Here is a 17,136-nt window from a genome sequence, read left to right on the forward strand (position 1 = left end):
TGAAAAGGAGACACACACACACACTTTCCATCTGAATGTGGAGCTCATTTAAGAAAATGTTGACAAAGGTTATTGTTACTCCCGCCAACTTAGAACATAAAATATTAAATACTTGACAAACTACAAGATGCAAAGGGTTTGAAATTTGAATGACAAACATGTATCAGCTCCAGCTGATTATTGTCTATAGTCAATGAGTAATCTGATATTTGTCCTCTGAGACTTTACATGCTGACTAACATCCGCCGTTATTGTCAGTTACATGACCGAAGGTTAAACTCCACCACCGGCTTCATAACGAACCTTTAACTGACTCTGATGGACAGAACAGCTGATGTCAGTGTCTCTGCTTCCTCACACTTTTGACATCGCTGAGGAAGAAAAAAGAAAATTATTCAGCCTTTGATTTGTAATTTGAGGGTTTTAGATGTTAGAGATTGTGACCTACTTTTGTACTTGGATGAAACTGACTCGGGCTTGTCTCTTTGTCTTGTTGGTGTTTTGACTCGGACTTGTCTCTGTCTTGTGGCCGCCTCAATCATGTCTTTATATTCATACATAATGATAACTTTCTCCAGCAAAAGATCTTTTTGTGGTAGTGAGGAAGCTCTTTTATACCGTATTTTGAGTAGAGGTGATAACTGGATGATGAGATCCTGACATGTATTGATCTTTATCAGACATTTAATATAACTGTGCGTGTGTGGAAGAACAATCAAAACTCTCCGTCTGACCAAAGTCGATGTGGGTTTGGATGTTTTAATGTGTAATGTGTGTAATGAACTGCTGCTGCTGTGTTTGCTCAAAACATCTGAATTAAACAGGCTGTTAAATTGTTTGAATGAAGTGAGAGGTTAGAGCGTAAACACACACACACACACACACACACACACACACACACACACACACACACACAGCTCCAGGGGATGAAGAGCCGACACACTGCTGCGTTGTTTAAAGAGAAGTGATACTTGAGCTGAATGAGTGTGTGTGAGAACAGACCGCCCAGTGTAAAGTCCAGTCAATGAGCCCGAAGGCCACCAGCAGGTACACACACACACACACACACACACACACACACACACACACACACACACACACACACTGTGCCCTGTGTTTACCTCTTCTGGAAAAATCCATCGCCAGAAATTCAAGGAAGGGCAGCTCAGAGAATTTCCAGTCATCAGAAACACTTGAATCAATAAAATCTGTTTGTCTCCAACAGTTAAAATGAAATAAAACTTTGTTATGAACGTTACTGAAGCCACATAAAGACAAGAAGTGTTCAAGAGCTAGTAAATAAATATACCATTAAATACATACACACGCATTATGAAAGCTGGAGGTGGAGATAGAGGAGGTGGAGGTGATGAGGGTAAAAGCATTGTAGCAGCACATCGACCGCTGTGGCTGCAGGTCAGAAACAGGTCAAACGTTTTAGACCTTTAACAAACCACAAGATGTGAACTTTGACCTCAGCCAGCTCTCTGCTGACAGGTCACCTCTCTGTGTGTGTCTGTCTCTCTCTCTCTCTCTCTCTCTCTCTGTCTGAGTGGAAGGAGTGCGGAGTTGGCGGAGCGTGTTTGAGAGCGATAAAATAGCGATTTTTCTATCTTTTTCTTCACTGGGTAATGTTGGGTATGATAGTGTAGTGTAGTGTGTAGGGTTCACGGGGTTTGTGTGCACAGTTAGAGGGTTTTAGCGTCTTTGTTTGTGGGTGTTTGCAGCCGATCAGCGCGAGCTGTCGGCAGCTAAACGCCACCATGGGCCTGACCGATTTGACCAGGAAACACGGGGTGAAGATCCCGCCGCTGTTCGGGTGTTCAGTGGAGGAATCAGCCTGGCAGTGGGGGAGCTTGTCGGCCACAGCTGCGTGAAGTCCGCAGCGCGGATGAACAACGCTGTGGTCATATTTTTAGATAGTTTAGAAGCTGCGGAAGTGGTGTTGGAGAACGGGGTCGAGGTGGGTGAACACTTCCTGCACGTTTACCCTCTCAGCTCACCGGCAGTGAAAGTTACTGTATCTAACGTTCCTCCGTTTATTAGAAATGATGCCATAATCAAGGAGCTGTCCAAACACGGGAAGGTGGTGTCTCCGGTTAGGAAAGTGTCTTCTGGGTTTAAATCTCTGCTGTTAAAGCACGTGGTGTCTCACAGGAGACATGTCCTCATGATCCCTAACCACAGGAGCAGGGAGGTAAACCTTGTGTTCAAAATCACTGTAGAGGACTTTGATTATGTAGTTTTTGCAAAGACTGATGACTTTAAATGTTACAGCTGTGGTAAAGAAGGACATATGAGTAGAGCTTGTCCTGAGAAAAACGGTTCTCATAAAGACCAGAACCAGAAAGGTACTGAGGAGGGCAGAGGGGACAAGCAGGACGGACAGGAGGGAACAAGTGGAGCACAGGTGGTGAGGGAAGAGGAGACAAGTGATGTCCAGAAGGTGAGGGAGAGGACAGGTGGAGACAGGTAGTGAGGTAGACATGGAGGGAGACGAGGAGCAACTCACAGCCCCTCAGCTGAAGAGGAAAAAGGGAGGAAATAGTGGAAACTCACAGGCCAAAAAACGACAGGAAGTATAGGAGCAGCTAAGTGTGAGTCCAGTCTGGAGGAAGACGCTGCTGCTGACAGTGAGCCCTCTGAACACAAGGCTGGCAGCTGTAAGAACTCTGAAGGCTACAGTGTGGAGATAAAGGATTATCTGCGGAGAAGCAAAAATGTAAGAGGAGCTAAAGTGGAGGACTACCTCTCTGACAAAGAGAAGCTCTCCAGCTCGGCCAGATCACATATGAGCAGTAAAGACAGAGGAGGTCTCACGATGCAGGAAGGCTTCAGACTGAAAACAATTGTTCAGACAATAAGGAAAGAGATGAACAATGATGGAGCCAAGTAAAGAGACCGGAGGCCATGCGCTCACTACACCGGCTGTTTCATGAACCGCTGGTGAACGGAGCCAAGATGGGCATCCAGGACGACTCCAGGTCTCAGCAGCATGCTGTGACCCTCTGAGGACTCCAACCGGCAGAGCAGGAGCATCCTGAGCTCCTGACTCTACAGATCTGTTTCCAGATTTAGGATTAATTCCAGAGCTGAATGAACTCAACGCTCCTTGAAAATATTCTGAAAAGAAACTATTTTGATTTTGATTGTTTTTTGTTTTGTTTTGAAGAGTTGCTTCTAATCCAGTGCCACGGCAACGATGTTTTGTTTGTTCATATTGTTTTAAGTAAAATAAAGATTTTCTAAAAATCAAAAAAATCTCTCTCTCTCTCTCTCTCTCTCTGGCTGTCTGTCTGTGTCTCTCTGTCTGTCTAGAAGTACAAGTTCCAGTAAAAAGCTACTTATATGTCAGTGTATTAATGATAATCATGTCACATATCAAATCCATTCTTCCCCCCACCCTGGACCCTTTCCAGTTTGCATACCGTGCCAAACGGTCCACGGAGGATGCAATCTGCTCTGCTCTCCACCCAGCCCTCACCCATCTGGACTCAAAAGACTCATATGTGAGAATGCTGTTCATAGACTTTAGTTCAGCATTCAACACCATAATCCCACAAAAACTCATCTTCAAACTTAACCAGCTGGGGCTCAACACCTCGCTGTGTAACTGGCTGCTGGACTTCCTCAGTGAGAGGCCACAAGCAGTACGTGTCGGCAACAACACCTCGAGCAGCATCACACTGAGCACAGGGGCCCCTCAAGGCTGTGTGCTCAGTCCACTGCTCTTCACCTTGCTGACACACGACTGCACCACAACCTACAGCACCAATCACATGGTCAAGTTTGCAGACGACACAACTCTGGTAGGTCTCATCACCAACGACGATGAGACCCACTATAGGAAGGAGGTCAGCCTTCTGACCACGTGGTGCAGAGACAACAACTTCCTTCTGAATAACAGCAAGACCAAGGAGATTATTGTTGACTTCCGGAGAGGCCACACTCAACACCCACCACTGACCATCAATGGTGCTGATATAGAGAGAGTGAGCAGCACCACATTCCTGGGGGTGGACATCAGTGAGGACCTCTCGTGGACAGCCAACACAACATCACTGGCAAAGAAAGCCCAGAGGCGCCTCTACTTTCTCCGCAAACTAAAAAAGGCAAGAACACCACCCATCATGTGCACTTTTTACCGAGGCACCATTGAGAGCATCCTGACAAACTGTATCACTGTGTGGGGGGGAAGCTGCACTGACTACAACAGGAAAGCCCTGCAGCGCATAGCGAACACAGCTGGAAGGATCATTGGTGCCTCACTCCCCTCACTCCCCTCCCTGCAGGACATATACGACACTCGCCTCACCCGCAAAGTGACCATGATTGTGCGCGACTCCAGCCACCCCTCACACAGTCTCTTCAGCCTCCTGCCCTCTGGGAGAAGATACCGGAGCCTCCATGCTCGCACCACCAGACTCTCAAACAGCTTCGTCCACGAGGCTGTTAGGAAGCTGAACTCTCTGAACTCTCTCCCTCCTCTCTTTTAAGACTCCCCATGTCCAACCGCTGCTAAATACAGATTGATAGTTTTTTTGTTCTTTTTTCTCTTATTATATATATATATATATTGTCTAAATGTTTTTTAAATCTATTGCACTGTATTCACTTTATATGTTGGACTAGAGAGAAACGTCTTTTCAACTCCCCTGTATGTCCAGTACATTGTGGAATTGACAATAAAGCAAACTTTGAAAACTTTGAATAATAATAATGATAATATAATAATGTAACATAATAATAATAACTATTCTGCAAAGTGCTTTTTGATACTTTAGGTAGATTTTTATTTGAATATTTTTACTTTAATTTTCAGACTTTGACCCGAAATGGAATATTTCTACATTGTTGTATTATTATTATTATTGTACTATTTATTATGAAGTACTTCAGGATGTGAAAACTTCTTCCAATACAACAATTAAGTAAAATTGTTTTTTTCAGAGGATAAGTGCATAAAACCTCAATATGAAGATGTTTTACTTTATTTATTTTCTACTTAATAAATAACAAATAAACATGAATAAATGCATCAATTAAAACAAAGAATACATAAAGTGCTGACTGTGAGTTTTTAAAAGCATCTAACAGACAGACGCTGAGTGCTTCTGCTGACATTAATTATTTACTCATTAACATTTGCAGCATATTTTATTTATTTAATATCGTTTCCCACATGTACCTTATACAGGCATGTATTAGTAGTACTGTGCATGAGATAATACACAGTATAAGTGTATTTAGTGTATTAGTTGGCTACAGTTTTACATTTAGTTCAGTAACATTTCGAGGTACTTGTACTTTACTTCAAAATTTCCATTTTATACTTTGTACTTCTACTCCAGTACAAGTAACTTACAAGTACTGGTTACTGTTTTTACAAATTTAGATTATTAAAACAAAATAAATCAACTAATGAATGATGATGTATTATCATAGATAAAACTACCATCTGTATATAAAGTATTTAAAATGAGCTCCACTTTTACCAGCTGCAACATTAAAGTGAAGAACAAATTATTGCATCGATATTTATAACACAGTAATATATTTTATTCTGCACAGTGAGTACTTTTGAGTATATTTTGATGTCAATATGTTTACAATTTTCACACCGCGGTAAAACTACTTTTACTTCAGTACGAGATCTGAGTACTTCCTGGTGAACAAAGTCAAAGTAACGTGTATTTAACGGGTTCATGCGTTTCCTGTGACGACGCTTTTGATGTTAATATTCAAACTGTGTGTGTGATTTATGAGCTCTGCTAATGTCTGAGTCTTAATGGACTTCAGTTAGCTGGAGGAGTAAATCTATCAGACAGACGCAGTACTGACGGAGTATTACTGCTCGGCTGTTTCACTGACTGTAATAATCTCAAGGACCAGATGTTTGATGTTATCAGCACACACACTGGCTTTACCTGCATGCTCACATGAAACAGCTTGTACCAGGGTCCATTCAGCTTCATAAGGCTTTTACACAGTAAATAGGTCGGAAGCCGTCACCTGGGCTCTGCACAAAGCAGGTGCATGATGGGATGGAAGATAGAAATTTGTAAAAAAAAATTAAATACTGTGTTGGTAAAAAGCAAAGACATTTGTTTTAACTGCTTTAACTGTATTTAGAATGGAGGATTTGGGAGATATTGTTTAGTTTTCTTCTTGGTTCTTCCCCTTATTGCTCAAGAAATTATAATTTGACAAATGAGAGTTAACTAGAACAATAGACAGTATATCAGTAGTGGACTTAGTCATCGTGACGTCGCCCATTGGTTTGAGGACTGACGTTTTGAAGCCTTGAGTTTGACATTTTGGTTTTTGCCCGTCAACCATCTTGGTTTTGGGTCGTCGCCATCTTGTTTTGTGGCCGTCGCCATCTTGTTTTTTGCCCGTCACCATCTTGGTTTTTGCCCATCACCATCTTGTTTTTGGGCCGTCGCCATCTTGGTTTTTACAACCAGAAGAACAAGCTAAGTACAACCGAAGGCTTAATAAGACATTTTTAGGCGACCGAAACGTTACAATTAACTTTCATGAAGTGATTGCAATGAAATTTAGAACATTGTTTTATTATTATGATTTGAACAGGACTTTGACAGAAATGATTTGCAGAAATAGAAAACTTACATTAAGATGTTAAACCTGAAAAAACTTTAGTCAGGGTCCTTTAATCTGTTGACAGTCATGTGATCAGGTTTTCAGGGCAAATGACGCTGATGTCTCCTTCTCCTTATCTATATTATGGTTCTTTGTGATCCCTTTGGGGACCATCAGTACACAGTAAACAGGAAGTACTCAGGTCCGGTCACAGACCCCACGATGGCTCCCTGTGGGATTCTGGGTAACGTAGTTGAGGTCCCTCCTCCCCTCATCAGCCTCCTGCTTAGCTGAAGAAGTGGTTTTAAAGCCTTGCAGGCCAGCCTCAGGACAGCAGGTGTTTCTAAACACAGTCTGTAGGTCACATGACATAATGACTGGGAGGACTGGGAGGGGCCACAGATGTAAACCACCGTGGGAACAGAGCAGAGGAGGGAACGTAAATCTGTATGACCTCAGGATAACAGAAGAGAGGAGCATCAGAGTGCTTATAGACAGGAAGCTATTATCCTATAGACAGGAAGCTATTATCTTATAGACAGGAAGCTATTATCTTATAGACAGGAAGCTATTATCTTATAGACAGGAAGCTACACTCCCAGCTTCAGTCTGTATGTGGAGGATGTGGTGTCTCCACGTCTCAGTTCTCGGAACATTGTGCCTCAACTATTTCACAAACTTTTCCGATCTTTTCCTAAACCTAAGTATTTCACTATCTTTTCCTGAACCTAACGAAGTACTTCACAATCTTTTCCTAAACATAACTATTTCACAATCTTTTCCTGAACCTAACGAAGTATTTCACGATCTTTTCCTAAACCTAACTATTTCACAATCTTTTCCTAAACCTAACTATTTCACAATCTTTTCCTGAACCTAACGAAGTATTTCACGATCTTTTCCTAAAACTAACTAAGTATTTCACGATCTTTTCCTGAACCTAAGTAAGTAGTTTTGTTCCCTAAACCTTTGTTGTTTCCTCTGAAGAAGGACGTTTATTTTGAAAAGTATGTAACCTACTGGAAGTTGACACATGTTGCTGGACTTTTGCTGGAAAAACACACAACAAATGAAGAGTAAACACAAACACAACAGGGACCCGCTCATCAACATATTACTCCACGGTGCCACTGCTGGTTTTAAAACCTTCAAACAACAGAAGTAAACATGTCCACTGTGTGTGTGTGTGTGTGTGTGTGTGTGTGTGTGTGTGTGTGTGTATGTATGTGTGTGTGTAAGTGTTTGTGTGTGTGTGTGTGTGTGTGTGTGTGTGTGTGTACATGTATGTGTATGTGTTTGTGTTGTCTTGGCTGCAGCAGACTGGGAGATAAGGACACACTTCACAGTCTAGAGGACAGCTGACCTCATCTGTGTGTGTGAGACTGTTGAGTGATTGGAGATGGTGCGAGTCGATTCCTCCACACACACACACACACACCATGTCATGATTACTGAGCAGCAGTGGCAGCAGGAGGAGGCCGACAGACTGCAGTCTGTCGTTGTGAATCTTTAGTTCCGCAACACGTTTAGGATTTTCAGTCAAAAGTCAGAAACACAGTGGGTCTGAGTCTGTGTTGTCCTCCTCCAGCTGTTTGATCATGAATGCCTCGCTGTCCCTCCTCCTCCTCCTCCTCCTCCTCAGACTCTCTGCTGCTTTGTTTTTAGCACACATGCTAATGTGGCAGCCATGTTGGCAGCCAATGAAAAGCTGGCAGTAGCAGTGACCGTTCAGTATTTCTCAATTTATGTTAACAAACTGGGGAGAAGCTCATGTTTTACAGACAAATTACACTTTGAAGGTTACATTAAAATAAAAAAGATTGTATTCAAATCGTCAATATTATTAATTGTTTGTATTTGATTATTTTGGTTTGCATCAAATTCTATTATTAAGATAAAATAACAAGATTTTTGTTGTTCTTTTGGAAAATATAAGAAACAAAACAATCATATACAACAAACATAAGCATGTGCGCTCTCTCTAACTGGGAACCGAATCCCAGTTGAAGCCAGTGGAACCAGTGAGTTCATCTGGTGTGACAGGAGGGTAGGAACCAAAACGCTGCCAGATTTTTGTTCCTACCGTCTCTTTGTCTCTGTTCCTATTGGATGTGACAGCTGATATTGAGAGGAAGCGGCATGTGAAGATATGTGAGCGCTGCCAAACTGACCTGTGTGTGTGTGTGTGTGTGTGTGTGTGTGTGTGTGTGTGTGTGTGTGTGTGTGTGCGCGCGCGTGTGAGAAAGACCATGATAATGACTCTGCGACACACTCGCACACACACACACTAACTCAGACAAACAGTAGTATTGACTAAAGGCTCAAATAAACACAAATCCACTCCACATATCGACTGAAACAAGAGCTCAGACGATATACAACACACAAACACACACACACACACACACACACACACACACACAGGTCAGTTTGGCAGCGCTCACATATCTTCACATGCCGCTTCCTCTCAATATCAGCTGTCACATCCAATAGATAGATACTGTTTGGGTTTGAGGCAACTGTGTGTGTGTGTGTGTGTGTGTGTGTGTGTGTGTGTGTGTGTGTGTGTGTGTGTGTGTGTGTGTGTGTGTGTGTGTGTGTGTTGGACAATGAGGCTACGTTCAGACATTATACTTCCACACTTTGAAATCAAATTTTTTGTTGCATTTAGAGCCACCTTAAAAATGTTGTCTGGATCTGATTTGCAAAAATTGCATTTCATGTGTTTTCTGTCCAGACTTTATAAAAATCAATCTGGATTTGTTTGCAGACTGTCAGACACTGCTGCAGTAAGTAAGAGGTTTTCTGAACTACCACTTTTGTCCACAGGGACCAACAAAATCAACACAAAATGAAAGTTCCTTGCAGTAATTTAAAGTAAAAGTACAAAAAATACTCTTTGAAAATACATACAAATAATTGAAACTAATCCTTAAGTAGAACTATTGACTGTATAGAAGAAGTGGACGTAGTCATCATGACGTCACTCATTGGTTTGTGGACGTTTTGAAGCCTCAAGATCAGCGATTTCGCCGTCGCCATCTTGGATTACGGCCATAGCCATGTTGTTTGTTTTGCAACCAGTGAACAGGAAGTGATCATATCTGGACTGAGGAGGAGTGACGTAGAGACGCCGTATACGTCTCTGGTAGAGACCTGTCAATCACCGTGTAGCCCCGCCCTAAAGCATCCCCTGCTTTATGGTCTGTTTGACTCTAAATGGACCATAATTTACTAAATGAACATCATGCTGTATTGAAGAAGACTTGAAACTAGAGGTTGAGACCATGTTTAAATTTAACAACGTACGTCAAACCGTAGCATCTGTTCACGGCGTCCTGATTGAAGATTTAACTGCTGATTGGATAACACCTTTTCTGTGACTGTGGTACAAAAAACAAAACACGCCTGAACGAGAGCCGACTGATTCTACTCGGTCTGTTTCGTCTGAGAGGAAAAACAGAAGCTGCCTTCGTTCATTCAGCCTTTTTATTTTTTGGCTAACATGCTAACGCTCCTCACAGCTTTCTGCTCCTTTGTGTCGGCTCTCTTTAGTTTCTAATGTTTTTTTATTATATATTTTCATATTTTCTTTTGTTCTGCAGCCGGTTTTCTTGGCCGTCCTGCTGCTCCTGGTGTTTCGGTCTGTCTGGCTCAAATGCTAATGTTCCTACCAGTCCTCTGTCTCCGCTCTGATCCATGTGAATTAATGCAGAAAGAAAGAACAGCGCTTTGTTTTCATCCGTTCAAACTTCAGCTCCGGTGTAGAGTCTAGTCTCTGTTCAGCTCCTGTTTACTTTCATTGTAGGTGTTTTTTTTCAGCTCTTATCTCGCTGGCAGATATTTGCTGTTTTTCAGAGACACAGAATCTTGGCACCAGGGTGAGTTTTTATACAGAAGGTTAACCAAGGACAGAGAGAGTCTTCTCACATTATAAATCACTGTGAACAGCGGAGGACGGCTGCAGGATTCTCGTGAAAAATCACAGACCAGGTGTTAAACATTCAAAGTGAGGGTCAACTCACTTTTACTCCCAACTTTAGTCTGACGAGTATGTTGTGTTTTTTTTATCACAGATGGAGCCGCAGATCAACAGGTAGATTGGCGTAATAACGTCTGTAATGCCGACGTTCATGCCTCAATTTACGCAACAACAAAAATAGAGATTACGGTGTGTTTTACCTCTTGATGGCGACTCAAACTAGAAAGTCACCCCAGCATGAAATACGTTGTTCTAGAAGCTTCCAGACGTAGTGACTTCCTGCAGTGCTAGCTGGAGCTTTAATCACTTTAGTTTAGTTTATATACTCGCTGAAGCTGAGCTCAGTAAAGTTTGACTGGATGTTCTTTTCCCCGGCTCGTAATCCCATTAAAATGAACAGATTTGGTTCTGAAAAGTTTCCGTCTTCAATGCTTCAATCAAGAGTCCAAAGAGAGCTCAGATATTTAGAAGGTTATCTGCTGGATGTGTAGACATCTGTTTAGTTGTCTAAACCTAACTAAGTAGTTTAGTTGTCTCAAACTAACTAAGTAGTTTTGTTGTCTAAACCTAACAAAGTAGTTTTGTTGTCTCAACCTAACTAAGTAGTTTTGTTGTCTAAACCTAACTAAGTAGTTTAGTTGTCTAAACCCAACTAAGTAGTTTTGTTGTCTAAACCTAACGAAGTAGTTTAGTTGTCTAAACCTAACTAAGTAGTTTAGTTGTCTAAACCCAACTAAGTAGTTTAGTTGTCTCAACCTAACTAAGTAGTTTTGTTGTCTAACCCTAACGAAGTAGTTTAGTTGTCTAAACCTAACTAATTAGTTTAGTTGTCTAAACCTAATGAAGTAGTTTTGTTGTCTAACCCTAACGAAGTAGTTTTGTTGTCTCAACCTAAGTAGTTTAGTTGTCTAAACCCAACTAAGTAGTTTAGTTGTCTCAACCTAACTAAGTAGTTTTGTTGTCTAACCCTAACGAAGTAGTTTAGTTGTCTAAACCTAACTAATTAGTTTAGTTGTCTAAACCTAACGAAGTAGTTTTGTTGTCTAACCCTAACGAAGTAGTTTTGTTGTCGAAACCTAACTAATTAGTTTAGTTGTCTAAACCTAACGAAGTAGTTTTGTTGTCTGAACCTAACTAAGTGGATTTGTTGTCAAAACCTAACGAAGTAGTTTTGTTGTCTAACCCTAACGAAGTAGTTTTGTTGTCTCAACCTAAGTAGTTTTGTTGTCTAAACCCAACTAAGTAGTTTAGTTGTCTCAACCTAACTAAGTAGTTTTGTTGTCTAACACCAACGAAGTAGTTTTGTTGTCTAAACCTAACTAATTAGTTTAGTTGTGTAAACCTAACGAAGTAGTTTAGTTGTCTAAACCTAACTAATTAGTTTAGTTGTCTAAACCTAACGAAGTAGTTTTGTTGTCTGAACCTAACTAAGTGGATTTGTTGTCAAAACCTAACGAAGTAGTTTTGTTGTCTAACCCTAACGAAGTAGTTTTGTTGTCTAACCCTAACGAAGTAGTTTTGTTGTCTAAACCTAACTAGGTAGTTTAGTTGTCTCAACCAAACGAAGTAGTTTTGTTGTCTAACCCTAACTAAGTGGATTTGTTGTCTGAACCTAACTAAGTAGTGTTGTTGTCTAAACCTAAGTAGTTTTGTTGTCTAAACCTAACTAAGTAGTTTTGTTGTCTAACCCTAACGAAGTAGTTTTGTTGTCTAACCCTAACGAAGTAGTTTTGTTGTCTAAACCTAACTAAGTAGTTTAGTTGTCTAAAGCTAACTGAGTAGTTTAGTTGTCTAAACCTAACTAAGTAGTTTAGTTGTCTCAACCTAACTGAGTAGTTTAGTTGTCTAAAGCTAACTAAGTAGTTTTGTTGTAGGTTTTTGTGGTCTGATCCAGGGTGCAGATCAAACCATGGGGCAGACCCCCAAAATACCCTGCATGGTTTATATATATATATATAGATACCCCAACAGCCTTGAAAGCTTCTGGATCCTCCAAGAGGAGCAGGTCTGGGATACCGTTCTTATCCTACTGGCACCACAACCTGAACCCAGACAAGCAGCAGAAAACACATGGGGTTTTTTCAGATTGTTTGTCATTTTGCTTTTTATTTTGTCAAAGCAACAACATAGAAAGAATCTGGAAGTGGTGTGAAAGGGATGGCATGATATGAAAAACCCAAAGAAGTTCAACTTCCTCTTTGTTTTGACCCATTTTGCAGAAACAGCTGTGAGAGACGAGATTAGCTCTCTTCTTTTTTGGTCCGCTGACCAAAACACCAAAGTTTGAATGTGTCTAAATCCTCCTCCATTTTGTACAGTGGGCTTGAGGTCAGTTTAACTCATGTTTGTTTCGGTGACTTTCACCAGTCAGCATCCTGTAAGCTCACTGGTCAAACAGTTTTTTCCGTGACCACACTAGGAGATGAACTGGTTCCGAGTTATTCTCTCCCCTAAACACACACATGCTGAAATGGGGATGATGTCATTATTTTTGGAGCTCAAGCCTTGACTTGCCAGGTGTGTTCTCGCTCCTCACATACCTGTGTGTGTGTGTGTGTTGTGTGTGTGTGTGTGTGTGTGTGTGTGTGTGTGTGTGAAGGACGGGGGTGGGGGGGGGGGGGGGGGGGGGGTGGGGGGTAATTGACTTCCTGTTTCACTGCCAGACTGAAATCACCTGTTTATTCTCTCCAGCTGTTCGCCTCTATGTTCTCCATTTCATCCAGAAATATCACAGAAAAGCAGAAGCTACTAACAAACACACAACATGAACATAAAATGTATATTTTTAACACGCACATTACAATCCCGTAACAGCAGAAAAATTAAGGCAGTTTATTTTAAACAAATCTACTGAGGAAGCACAAATCTAGAGGTTCAGAAAGTCAGTTAGACTCTGAGGATTTAGCTCACACAGCAATATTTTGAATTAAAGTGTAAATGTTTTTGATGGATTATAAAACCATAAGCAGCTGGATTAAAGCTCTTTGCTTTGGGATCGGACGGAGAAGTTAGCTTTTGAACTCCAGTAAAGTCTGTAAATGTGATTTAAAAAGTCACGACACTGACAGATACAAACTAAACACAGGACTCAATCCTACAGACACAACTGTAAAGGTTCATAATTCTTGTTTCTGCTATACGAGAAGGTTGTTTTGGCCTCATGGAGGAGAATGTAAAGCAGCCTGAGGGTCGGAGGTTTAGCCAGATTTCGTGATGAGTGAGTCTCTTTACCGCTAACACGTGGATCCTACCATCCCACTCTTATGTGTTGTATAGTGTTGCGTAGCTCCGCCTCCTGTGGTTCAGGTTTATTTAACGTTGGACTGTGGTTAGGAGTCACAGTGATGAGCGGCTACGGCTGAGCAATGTGATATTTTATCGTCTTTCAATGGAATCATATTGTAACAAAATCATATACCGTTGTTTCCAATGAAGTTCTTAATTAAATGAGAAAATACTCAGTAACAGCACTTCCATAGTTATTTTAATCCAAACCTAACTAAGTAGTTTAGTTGTCTCAACCTAACTAAGTAGTTTAGTTGTCTCAACCTAACTAAGTTGTTTAGTTGTCTCAACCTAACTAAGTAGTTTAGTTGTCTAAGAAAATATAAATACTTGAGTAAAGGGCAAGTGCCTCAATTGTATTTATGTTCAATAGTGAGTAAATGTTCCAGGTAACATTCCAGCATTGGTTTCATTGACTGAGATAGAGAGCTGCAGGTGTCTGATGATGATAACTGTCAATCAATATCACAGTAATAATCAAAACTGTGAGACATCTAAAGGTCTCATTCACACCTCAAAAACCCTCCTTCCTGTGAGCTGAAAAACCAGAAGCCCATTAACGGTGACTCATCCCGTACAAGTGTGTGTGTGTGTGTGTGTGTGTGCGTGTGTGTTTGTGTCGTTGTTACACAGAGAGATAGAGGGTGAGCATGCTGGGTAATCTCATTACCTGGGTGGTCTCCACCCTGTGATTGGTGGCTTATTATATTATTACACTCACACACACACACACACACACACACACACACACACACACACACGATGACTCAACTGCCCTCCATTGTAGAAGTGTGTGTGTGTGTGTGTGTGAATGTGTGAGTGTGTTGTGGTATTACAGTGCAGGATTACAGTGTATTAGTGTTGTTTATCCGTCTACAATCAGCTATTGATCTAAGCCAACCTCTTTGTGTGTGTGCGTGTGTCTGCACACTGGTGACCTCTGACCTCACACGATGGCTTTACTTTCCCCCCCGTTATTTAAGTGATTGTCTTTGATTAATTACTGAATTAGTGAACACACACACACACACACATGTATGACATCATTCTCTCTTGGGGGTCAAAGGTGAAAACGTGAATATATATGAAGATGTAATCCTGGAAAGAGCCCGGCTTTGAAACAAGAGAGTGTTGTTATCGCTCTCACACGCACGCACACACACACACACACACACACACGCACACACTGTTTACTGTGTGTCGGCTCAGTGAAAACATGTAAATCCATTTGTGTTTGCTTCTTCCTGTTTTAACCTGAAAGATAAAAACCTCTTCGACACAGTTTAAAAGTCCTTACAGACACAGACACACACATGCTGCGTGAGGTGAGACAGGTGTTGTAACTACAACAGGACGTAGGTTGTTGTCAGCAGGTGAAGCTGCAGCAGAGACACGAATCATTGAGGAGACACAGAAAGCAGTTTACCTTCAGTCTGCAGAAACAGACCGACTGCTGCAGGAAGGAGATTATTTCATCAGAGCAGATAAATAACTGGGCAGGAGCATCATTAAAAACTCATTAGTGTGTGTGTGTGTGTGCGTGTGCGTGTACGTGTGTGTGTGTGTGCGTGCTCAGAAACTCACTTCAGCTATCAGCCAAACAGATGTGACTATTGTGTTCCATTAACGAGGGTTCAGAGGAATAATTACAGCAAAATGAAAGTGTTTTTTTTTTTACTTTCCCGTCATCAGAGAAAGAAACACAAGACGGATTTTATATTTCAGGAAAAGCAGAAGATATCTCAACAACTACCGGTCCAGGCTGTTCTTATCCAGCGTCTGTAGCTATACCTATGAAGTATTATGGGCTGTAAATCAATTCTTATGTAATCCACGTAATCGTGAACCAGGAAGTACATAGAGCACAAAACGAGTGAGACAAAGACGGTATTTTAAACAACGAGCGAGAAATTGCTCCCAAATTTAAACCAGCAAATGAAACGGATACAACATAAAGCAAAATAACAGAATTGACGATCAACATTAAGCGCATAACATTTTTAAAAACACATTTTATTACTTAGAATTCAAACAGAAATGATCTGCAAGAGGTATAGCCTATATTCACTTGATATTTTAAGGATTTGTGCTTTGAAACAGAAATGTCCACGACTGGAGGGAAATAAAAGGAAAAATTCAATAACATTGAAGTCAAGAGGTAGTGAACAAGTACATGAAAGAAATGCTCATGAAATGGCCTTAATTTGTTTGTTTTTAACTATAAATTCAGTTTATATATATATATATATATATATATATATATATATTCTGTGTGTCTTTCTTTACTTTCATAAAATATTTTGTTTTTTCAAAGAAATTAATCTTTATCTTCTTATAATGTCACAAATGTTGTTTTCCAGTTTATTGCAACGTCAAATGTCAAAGTCAAGATTAAATCAATTAAGAATTAAGATCATCTTTGTGTGACTGAACGTCTGATGTGATCAGTATCTGGTGGTGTAAGTTCAGACTGTAGTGAGAACGCGGGAGTTACACTTTTTCATTGTTCGTATTTACAATAAATAACACAATGAAGCAGTTTTCCTCAAATTAAAATCATTAAAGCTCATCGTTCCTCTGCTCGGACTCACTGAGTCATTTTATTTTCTAAACAGTGGTGATGTTAAAGTCAGCGGTCTGAATACAGTGAAAGGAGAACGGCTGCATGTGGGTCTAACAGGGATTACTGCAGATTTACCTTCACATAGCATTAACCCGGAGAGGGATGATGGAGGGATGATGGAGGGTGTTTGCTGCAGCAGATGAAGGATTTAGCATTTTATTTTCATGTTTTTACTCGGATTATGTCTTCTTTTTTTTTACCTGTCCACTCCGATACACTCCCTTGTTAATCCTGTGAAGCCTAAGTGTGTCTCTCTTCTTCCATCAGTCACATAATGTTGCGGTCGTGTGGAAAATATGGAATGATAAATCAAAAGAAACATGCTCTTATTGAATGTCCGGCAGCGGTTCACATCTGTCTTCTCTGATTACACCGTAATCAATCAGAAAGCTTCAGTATTAAAATGAAAAGAGATTCATGAAAACATGCAGACGATATGAAAACACGTCCTGTGAAGTGAAGAGACTATTTTTATTCTGGTTCTGGACGCCGTCGTCTGTCAGCTTCTGGTTAAAAAACAATCTTTAGATATTTTAAAACACAAATATATAACCTCAATCTTTAAAAAGGCTCAGTAGTTCCTTGAAACAGCTGGTTGATTTAGTTTTTATCGAACACAGTTTACCCACTTCTCTTTTGCTAA

At 40.7% G+C, this 17,136-nt stretch overlaps 1 protein-coding gene across 1 annotated transcript in view; it reads left to right on the plus strand.

Moving 5' to 3' along the window:
* Positions 1-17,136, plus strand: part of mgat4b (alpha-1,3-mannosyl-glycoprotein 4-beta-N-acetylglucosaminyltransferase B) — an 81,457-nt gene that overhangs the window by 23,074 nt on the left and 41,247 nt on the right. The gene's annotated exons all lie outside the window — the stretch shown is intronic.

Source organism: Anarhichas minor, unplaced genomic scaffold, assembly GCF_050575085.1.
Source record: "Anarhichas minor isolate MPS153535 unplaced genomic scaffold, ASM5057508v1 ptg000031l, whole genome shotgun sequence".
Lineage (NCBI taxonomy): Eukaryota > Metazoa > Chordata > Actinopteri > Perciformes > Anarhichadidae > Anarhichas > Anarhichas minor.